This window comes from Marmota monax, unplaced genomic scaffold (genome assembly GCF_021218885.2).
Source record: "Marmota monax isolate L192 unplaced genomic scaffold, Marmota_monax_Labrador192_F-V1.1 WCK01_AAM20220418_F8-fsc00008, whole genome shotgun sequence".
NCBI lineage: Eukaryota > Metazoa > Chordata > Mammalia > Rodentia > Sciuridae > Marmota > Marmota monax.
In genome coordinates this window covers 19,893,504-19,903,330 of record NW_026694432.1, presented here as the reverse complement: position 1 = coordinate 19,903,330, position 9,827 = coordinate 19,893,504, and the positions used below count along the sequence as shown (strand labels likewise).

The 9,827-nt window shown below is 51.5% G+C and overlaps 1 protein-coding gene across 5 annotated transcripts in view; it reads right to left on the bottom strand.

Moving 5' to 3' along the window:
- Positions 1–732: 732 nt before the first annotated feature.
- Positions 733–9,827, bottom strand: part of Ahdc1 (AT-hook DNA binding motif containing 1) — a 66,483-nt gene continuing 57,388 nt past the window's right edge. For all 5 annotated transcript variants that reach the window (XM_046468604.2, XM_046468605.2, XM_046468603.2 and 2 more), the window contains exon 7: positions 733–1,315. The gene's annotated coding sequence lies outside the window, so the exon portion shown is untranslated. The remainder of the gene's footprint in view (positions 1,316–9,827) is intronic.

The window sequence follows — 9,827 nt, the reverse complement described above, 5'->3', positions numbered from 1 at the left end:
GGATTTGGAATGAGTGCCTCAAAGATAGGTGTCCCTGGACCACTACAGAACTGTGGGGCCTAAAGGCCAGGAAGACGTGTGATAAATAAAGGGTCTAGGGGCAGAGCCCTGGGGACTAGGATGGAATAGGGAATGCTGAAGGAGGAGAGATCCAAGAACCATAATGGGGGCTCTTCAGGGAGTGGAATCCAGATTTGAGGACATAAAAGAGGATCCAGAGAAAGGGTGATCTGGGAGTTGGGATACAACAGAGGGTCTTAGAATCAGGGAAGTCCCAGGACTAAAGTGAAATGAAGACCAAGAGGCAGAATCCTTGAACCTGGGGCAGACTGCATAGACCAGGGGCCAAGAAGTCCTAGGAAGCAGAATAGAGAGCTCAGAGGCAGGAGGGCCTAGGGCAGGAGTGGAATGGGAGAGCTAAAGGCAGACAGGGGAGATCCAGGGCCTGGGGTGGGATGTGAGGGCCCAGGTGCAAAAATGATCCAAGTCTCAGGCAGAAGGGAGAACTCAGAGGTAGAGAACATATGTAGGTGGGTCAGCTCTCAGCTCCTCTGGGGAATCAGTGGCTGGTGACAAATTCCAGCTGTGTCCCTTCCACTCCATCCACCCTCACACACCCCTTCACCCCTTTTCACAAGACACAAGGTTAGTTTTTTTTTTTTTTTTTTTTTTTTTTGCTTTTTTTCATTTCTTTTTAATACAAACTTGGATCTTTGGGTGTGTCCTGCCAACAGAAAACAACAACAACAACAGAAGAGAAAACCCAAAAGAGTGAAAAATAAGAAAGAAAGGAAAAAAAAAAAAAGAAAAAAAAAAAAAAAGCTCCCGCAAGAGGTTCTTCACCCTCCCCCCCACCATGCGAATTTGCACACCACGGGACCACAGCAGGTTTACAGAATGCAATATACAATCCACGATTTATAATAAAACAGTATATACAATAAATAGGATATTGTTCATTTTTGTCAAACGACCTGTAGATAAATTTCTCAGTGCATACTTGCAGGGGCTCTGGACACCTGGAGGCCCCGCTCGCAACCTCTTGCACACGCTCGCTCTCTCGCTCTTTTTTTTTTTTTGTCTTTTTCTAAAACTGTGTTTTGTTTTTTAAGTTTTGTACATTTTTAAAAAGTATTTACAATTGCTGGTTTTGTGCAGAAAGGGCTCACCTTCGGCTTCTGCGTGGAGAGATGGGTTGGGGGTGGGGGAGGGGGGCTGTAGGGGGTGCAGGGAGGCGGGGAGGCAGAGGGGCAGGTGCTCCTGCCAGAGGACGATGTGGACGCTGGGAGGGGTCTTGGCGTTGGTTTTCTGAAAGCTGCAAAAAATACAAGAGGCAGAAGTCAGTGGCAGACACAGACAATGAACTCTGAGACCTGGGAGGCTAAGAGGGAGACTACTTGATTCTTGTTTATTTTTTGGTTCTGGGGATTGAACCCAGGCGTGCACTACCACTGAGCTACATCCCCTGCCCTTTTTATTTTTTGAGACAGCATGTAAATTGTGAAGGCTGGCCTCAAACTTGTGATCCTTCCACTTCAGCCTTCTGAGTTGCTGGGATTATAGGCATGTGCCACTAAGCCTGGAGGGACCACTCAATTCTTTTTATTGGTACTGGGGATTGACCTCAGGGGCACTCAACCACTGAGCCACATCCCCAGCCCAATTTTGTATTTTATTAGAGACAGGGTCTCAAGTGAGTTGCTTAGTACCTCGCCATTGCTGAGGCTGGCTTTGAACTCAAGATCCTCCTGTCTCAGCTTCCCGAGCTGCTGGGATTACAGGCAGGACCACTCAATTCTTAACAAGATTGTAGAAGAAGCTAACACCATTATTCCTTATCCTAGAGACTTCAAAACCAGCCGCCCCCCGCCACTGCTTCTGGCCTTCTTTGAGCTCAGTTTCCTCATCTCTAAAACAGAAATGCCCAAGCCCTATACCAAGAGGTGAAGGATGTGCTGGATAAAAAGCTGGAGTGCCAAGCAGTAGAGCTTGGGTTCTGGAGTTACACCAGCTGAGTTCAAATGCTAGCACCATCATTTGATAGTCCTAGTACCTTGGGTAAGATGTTGAACTCCTTTGCTTTTTTTTTTTTTTGGTTTCTGCTGGATGTCAAACCCAGGGTCTCCCATGCTCTAAGTACATCCCCAGCCCAAGACAGTGAATTTCTGTGAGCCTCAGTTTAGTCATCAGTACAGAGGGGATACTAGAGCTACCCAAGAGGTTTATTGGCAGGATTCAGTGGTTTTAGGTCAGAGGAAACCTAGTATATAAGTGCATAATAAATTGAACTAATTACTCCTTGTTATTATTTTCCTGGAGCTAGCTGAGCTCTCCAAACCTCTGTTTCCTAATATCACAATGAGTTTGTTTAGCCATTCCTCCAACCTAGACTGCTGAGGGAAAGACATAGGAAGAGGGCCTTCACCTAGCACAGGTGTGAACAGGTGCTTCAATTTCTTGTAAATGCACCCCTTCCCAGCCCCGTGCATGCCATTCTGTTCCTTAGAGGTGAGTTGTCTGCACAACGGGATCAAAACTGCCCAACATGATACCCTCTGTGTTTGGGGGAACACTGCCTTTCTGAAGTTCAGAAACCACCAAGTTCTCAGTCCCCAGAACTGCCAGACACTAGTAGATGGGCATACCCCCTTTTCCCAGATACTCCTAGTCATGTTTGTGGGGCCCCAACTTCCTTAACCAGACCCACTGGATTCACAGTTCTGCTGGGGTGAGTGACAAGTGGCCAGGATAGGGCTAGGCTCCGTCATTCCAGCTCCAGCCATTAGCCTGCCAGCCTCATAGAGCCCTGAAACTCCCACCCCCAGTGACTATTTCCTCCAGAATTGAGGGTGGGCTGGGGGTGCTAAAACGGCCTCCTAAGCCTCCTCTGTGAGCCACCCATCCTCCCCCAGGCCTGCCTGCAGGAGCCAGGCAGCGACAGAAACCTCGCCTCCCTTGTACTTTCTTGGCTTCCTTTTCCAACAGGGCTACATTGACATTCTGCTCAGCCTCAGCTGCTGTCTGCTGGGCAGTCAGCCCCGAGGACGACTTTTGTCCTGAGGTTGGACTTGCCAGGACTCCCCTGAGGGCCAGAGGGACCAGGTGGGCTCCTGCAGAGGAGGGGCAGCACCCCATCCTGGTGATCAGGCCATGTACCAAGTGGAGGTCTGGGAGGGCAAAGGGCCACAGGCTGTGAAGCCAGCAGGTCTGCAGTAAAGGAAGGACAGGGCATTCACAGGGGCAAGCAGTGTGCATGCTAGGGGGACAGCTGTATGACAACTGGAGTGTCAGGCAGAAGAGCGCTCTTGGGGCGGGTAGGGTGCCATGGGGTTGGATGTCAGCTCTCCACAGTTAGGGTGATAAGCAGGACCAATTGCAGAGATTAGGGGACTGAACTATGGCATCTGGGTACCATAATCAGCAGAGAGCTAAGGATCTCCATCTAGAGGCTGGCCTTACTGCAGTTGAAGGACAGTTGCCAAGCTGAAGAATCTCTGTGGGTGACAAGTGAGGGGAGATTGAGGGTGGGCTGCTCTAAACCATTCAGCACACTCATGGTGACAAACCCCAACAATGCCCACTCCCTACAAGGGCCCAGGGCAGGCTGGGAGTCTCTGCACAAATCCCTGCCCCCCCTGCCCCCACCAGCCCTTAGCCACTGCCAGTGACCCTCTCCAAGCCAGGTCTCCATGGTGATCTCAGCCCAGCAGGCGGCTCCTGCCAGAACCTTCCCGTGGCCAGGCAGCAGGAGGCTTTCTCACCCTCTGCTAAGCCGCCCAGCTCGGCTCACCTACCTCCTCCCACCGCCCTCCCAGCTTTCAGGACTTGGCCAGCCAGAGACTGGCAGAACGTGGGGGAAGGGGGTGGGGAGGGAATCAAAGCCCAGGGGCTCTTGGTGGGGGATGAAGGGAGAATGCTGTGGCTGTGTGGAACCCAGACCTCACCAGGCTCAACTCTCCACAAAACAGAACCAAATGCTAAGGTGCCAGGCAGCCCAGCACTGGGCATGAGACAAAGCAGAGACCAAGACAGCTCTGGCTCTGGCCTCTGAGAGGTTCATGGAGCAGGGGGAGCAAAGCAGAGCCCAAACCAGGCCATCCTCATGCAGGGGAGAAGTCCTAGGGAGCTCAGGAAGAAAGGGGGGTCTAGCCCCAATTTGGCAGGAGGGACTGGGCTCTTAACCCACTGCTGAGCACAGTGCCCAGCACATGCTGGGGTCACGATTGTGAGTGGACTGAATGACAGAGTGAAGACTGATCTACGGCTGGTCAGCATGTCAACGTCCAGCTCAGCTCTTGCACACCTCCAGGACGCCTCCTTAGACCACCCCGTTACCATAGCTACCAGCGCACTTGTCATTCCCTACTCTGCTCCTCCAGGGCAGAGGCCTGTGTGTGGTAGCTCTGTACCCTCAATGCCAGCATGCACCTGGCCCCAGGACACCAACTACTGTTCGTAAGACTTAACCTGTTAGTGCCTCCATAAGGAACCTCAGAGCCATGTTCCACTGCATTCTCATGCTCCAGCAGTTTTAGCATCTGAGGTGCCAGGGTATTAAGTGGTTTCTGCCTGGCAGTGGGGGTGGGCATAGGTGGCACTGAAGGGCATCTGAGCAGAGATTCAAAGTGCTGCAGAGGACATATAAAATCAGGTTGTTCTGAGAAAGCTGCTCTCCCCACACAACCGGCACACATTTGTGCATTCATTTAAGCAAATAGCAAACATGTATTCACACCCACTAACTGCCAGGGTCTGAGTGAAAGTCTAACCTCCATTCTGGTCTCTAACCTCCAAAAGGAAATCTCAGTGTTAAGACAGTACAGCAAAAGGCAATAAGAGTGCATGAGAATTGAGACTGATCTGCTGTGTGACCTTGGGCAAGGCTCTTTCCTTTCCTCTCTGGGCTTCAGTTTCCTATTCTGTAAAATAAGGGCATCAAACAGGCGATAGATGGGAGAGATCTTTAGGTGCTAAGATAATGCCAAAGACAAGGAGTCAAGGCAAACTGCAGCTGCCCAGAGGTTGACCCACTTCTCCAGCATTTTCAGGCTACCAGGCCTGTGAGACACATAAATGTAGAGAGGATACTGCTTGAAGCAGAAATACCAATGAAGTAGGGTGGGTCTGGAGTCCACTGAAGTGTCACTGAAGTGCCAGTCACTCTCCTTAGGGATCTGCTTCCCCTACTGCTGGACAGAGACCTAAAATATTTGCTCATGGTACCAAATGGGTTCATATTCATGGTCACCCACCCACCTTATGTGATCATGTATGCGCCTCTCATCTCCCAGAGCCTCCTGTTTCTTACCCGTCCTGAGAGGAGGGGTTGCTCACACCCCGTGCCACACTCAGTCTTTCCCCCATCCCAGGTGGAGATGTCCTATGTAAAGACAGGGGTCACCAGTGATGTGTGCTGGACATGCAAGTGAAGCAGGGGCCCACGAAAGACAAGAACAGAGCGCCTGGGGATGTCCAAGGGCCTGCCTGGTTCCACCTTACATTGCTTCAATGACCAGGTGGACTCAGGTGATTCCCTAACCCTGGGGGAGTGGGTGAGCTTGGAGACCTCTTAAAACCCATCAATGGCTTGAACTGGTTTATTTGCACATCCCTCTCCCACCCATGTTTGGGAGCAGTTCCCGGTGACAGTGGGGAACTGTGCCCCACTATCACACACCTATGTGTGCCACACCTATGCCCCAAATCTCAGTCTTTCCTCTTACAGCTCTCCCATTTCTAAATGCTTTGTATTGGCTCAAGTTCATGCACACTCACACACACACCTGAAATGTCCCAGGCATGATGAGACACTGGGCTGAGGGGAAGACGTTGCACAGAGATGAGTAACTGGCCTACAGGAGTTGTGGTATGGTGAGGACATTCCCAGAAGGGCTGTCATGGATGCATAAAGGGCGTGAGATTGATTATGCCTGGGAAGGATTCTGGAATGCTTCTTGGAGGAGGTGAAACCATAGGAACTGACAGGTGGGAGACCACAGTGGGCAATCCAGGCCAGGGGACTGCAAAGGCACAGGGCACGTTTGGAAAGACCCCTCAGATAGCTCCCGCTCCTGAGTAGATATTCTCAGGCTAGAAAGGAAAGGCCGCATGAGGGAGGCCAGGGCTGAAAAAGAGGCAGGGGCTAAAAGAGGCAGGATACCCTGAAAGAAGGCTTGAATCCCTTGAATACCATGCTAGGAAGCTGGGCCTGTATTTTGTGGGGAAGGAGCTGGAAAGAGAAGGATACAATCAAAAGGTGTGAAGCGATGGAGTTGCAGGAGCAGATGTGCTTTAATCAATTCATCCAATAAATATTTTAGGGGCTCCAGACACCATGCATCTAGGAATGCTGAAGAACAAGCACTTTGGAAGCCATAATGGGGAGAATGGACTCCCCACTCATCCAGTGGGGGTGGGGTGGGTCAGAAGCCCAGATGGCTGAGGTGGGGCTCCAGCCTCTGAAGTCTCCAATTTGTCAAGACCCATTTCTTGCCTCTAAGAAGCTCTTGCTGCCTGCCCTGCTCACACAGTTCAGGAGGGTGATCCCTGGTGAAGTTCTGGGAGCGCTCTAGTCCCTTCCCTGCAAAATGATGCCCATGCCCAGGTGGAGATTTTTTTTTCCTTAAATGGTGCTGGGGATTGAACCCAGGGCTTTGTGTATGCTAGCCAAGTGCTCTAACTCTGAGTTACATTTCCAGCCCTTTTTATTTTGAGGGGTACTGGGGATTGAACTCAGGAGCACTCAACTACTGAGCCATATCCCTAGCCCTATTTTGTATTTTATTTAGGGACAGGGTCTCACTGACTTGCTTAGTGGCTTGCTTTTGCCGAGTCTGGCTTTGAACTAGTGATCTTCCTACTTCAGACTCCTGAGCTGCTAGGATTATAGGCATGCACCACCATGCCTGGCCCTTTATTTTTTGATAGGGTCTTGCTAAGTTGCTGAGGCTGGCCTCTACCTTGTGACCTTCCTGTCTCAGCTTCCTGAGTTGCAGAGATTACAGGCATGTGCCACAATGCCTGGCTGCCCTGTAGGCCTTTAATAAATCTGCTTATAGGCTGCAAGCCCCATGAGGGCAGGGCTCTGCCAGTCTCATTCAGCAGCACCCTCCAAGCCAGATACAATGCTTGGCTCAGAGCGGGTTGTTAGTTGGCGCATGCTGAACACAGACTTGACCTACGCCCCCTGCCTTCCAGCACAAACACAGGACACTAGGCAGCAAAGGTTATGATGACAAAGGCAAAACTGCCAGGGGGAAATCATACTGTATTACAAAGTTACAAGGAAGTTTCAGATTATTTGTGTTGGGAGAGAGGCCTGGTGTGGATAACTGTGTGGACAGGATTCCTAGCTGAACCGGATCATTTTTAAGTCTGGTCTCCACTCCTCTGGGGTAGCGTTTACCTTCTTGCTGTGTCCCCTCTCTTCCCAGGAGGACTAGGTACAGTCGCTAAGGCAAAGAATCAGGTAGTATTTCAAAAAAACCCCTCCAAAGGCCCCAAACCCATGCCAGAAAACAATACCCTTTGTAGGAGGGAAGCAGGTGCTGGAGACGGGCTCTGTGGGCCTGAGGGTCAGAGGTACGGGATCCACGCAGACTGGGTCAGATGCCCCAGAAGTCAGTTTGTGGGGAGGTATTTACCCCTCCATCGCCCACCCACTGAGTTCGTGCTTACTGTGTGCCAGGACTGGGTGAAGTGATGTGACTTACCAGGTCACGGAGCTGGTAAGGGATGGAACCTTCCTGTGAACACAGTGGGCTCCCAGCACTGCCCTCCAGTTTCAGGGATCTGCTCTGGGATGTGGGGGGCTGAGATGAGTGTAAGAGGGTATGTTCTCGAAGAGATGGTATTTCCAGGAAACAAGGGCTCAAAACAAGAAGGCTGGCCTAAATGCGCGGCTGGAGAGGCAAGAGATAGGATCGGAGGGAGGATGGCCTCAGAGAGCAGCAGGGAGTGGGGGGTGGGAAGGGAAGAGCTGGAGCCCAGAAGAGGCAGGGCAGGACTGGCTGAGCCCTGTCGTGAGGCTTCTTGCTTAGAGCCAGAGGCAAGATCAAGTGACCTCTCAAGGTTTCATGACAGGGAGAAACAAAGCCCAGAGCAGCCGGGGCCTGGCCCAGGCCTGGGCATGCCTGCTGACCCCAGCTGGATGGTGGCCTTGGAAACTGTCTCCTGCTCTGGTCAGGCCCCAGCTGGTGTAACCTTGGAGGACCTGTGACATTTCTCTTGGCCTCAGTTCCAGGCCTGAGAGGGAGTAGGGAGGGGAGAGGGACTTGGGATTCCTGAACACCTTGGAGGCCCTTCCTTTGCTGCCACCAGTCCCCAGTGTCTGGCAGGGCCGATCTTCAGCTCGCAGGGTCCCAATGTGGAGCCAGTCTGTCTGGCTCTGTTTTCTATCTAGGGGGCCAAAGAAGATGTTTGCACAGGCCCACGGCCCCCCTCCCTTGACCCACTCTCAGCTCTGTCCTGTCAGCCACAGCTCTCAGCCAAGTCGTGCCCCACATTCCCCACTCTCTCCTCTGACCTTTCATCTTCTAACTCACACTGGGATGTGACCTCCCTTTGCGCAGTTTTCACTGCCTACATTGCCCTTTCCTGTCTCCAAATCTTGCCCATCTTTCAAGGTCGAGCTCAAGTGCAGTTTCTTCCATAGGACTTCAAAATCCATTTAAAATATCAGACCCAGAAAGCAGAATAGGGTTCCTCCAGTCTGGCCCACCCTTTATCAGATGGGGAAGCAGGGACGTGGGACAGAAAGAGGCAGGCACAGGGCTCAGTCCCCAGGCTCTGGAGGGGTAGTAGTATGGTTTGAATTTGGCTCTACCACACACTAACCATGGAGCCCTTGGGCAAGGATCCTGCTGTATCTATTCTTGCACTCTCTGATGGGGACAGGGAGCACTCCTAAACTACTGTGAAGGATCCACAGGGTGATGTTACACAAAGGGTCCAGAACAGATGTGTCTCTTCTCACCAAGTGAGCAGAGGAATACCCTCTGACCCAATACTGAGCTGCCTGGTCACACTCTTCATCCCTCCCTGCACCCGGGCACCTGCCACTTCCTACCAGCTGTTCTAAGGTTCTTTGTGTATTTTTTTTTGTGTGTGTGGTGATGTTGGGGATTGAATCCAGGGCCTTGTGTGTGTGAGGCAAGCACTCTACCAAATGCGCTGTATCTCCAGCCCCAGCCTTTGTGAATGTACTTATTTTCGCTTGCTGGCGTGGCTGCTGAACCCAAGGACGGGGCCATGTCTGCTTTGTCTCCCCAGCGCATGGCACTGACTGAGCACAGAGGGGCTCAAGATGCACAGCTAAGGGGAATGACTGCTTCCCCAGTGCCAGTGTCAAAGCTGCTCACTGCCTATTGGTGAATGAGTGTGTCATTGTCTTCTCAGCTTAGGCTTTCTGTTGACAATGTGACTCCATCTATTAATTCTCCTTCCTCACTACTCTGGTCCTATATCCCAAACCCTTCCTCATTCTCATCATGACTTTAACTGGCAATGGAGGGCTGCCCTCAATGGGGGAGCCTGTGCACCATCTTTAATAAGGGAGACCAGCCAGGCACAGTGGTGCATGCTTGTAATCCCAGCAGCTTGGGAGGCTAAGGCAAGAGGATGGAGAGTTCAAAGCCATCATCAGCAATTTAGCAAGGTCCTAAGCAACTTAGTGAGTCCCTATCTTTAAATAAAATATAAAAAGGGCCCAGGGATGGGGATGTGGCTTAGTGGTTAAGTGCCCCTGGGTTCAATCCCCAGTACCAAAAAAAAAAGAGAGAGACAGAGACAGAGACAGACAGACAGACACCACCCTGAGCCAGCAGACC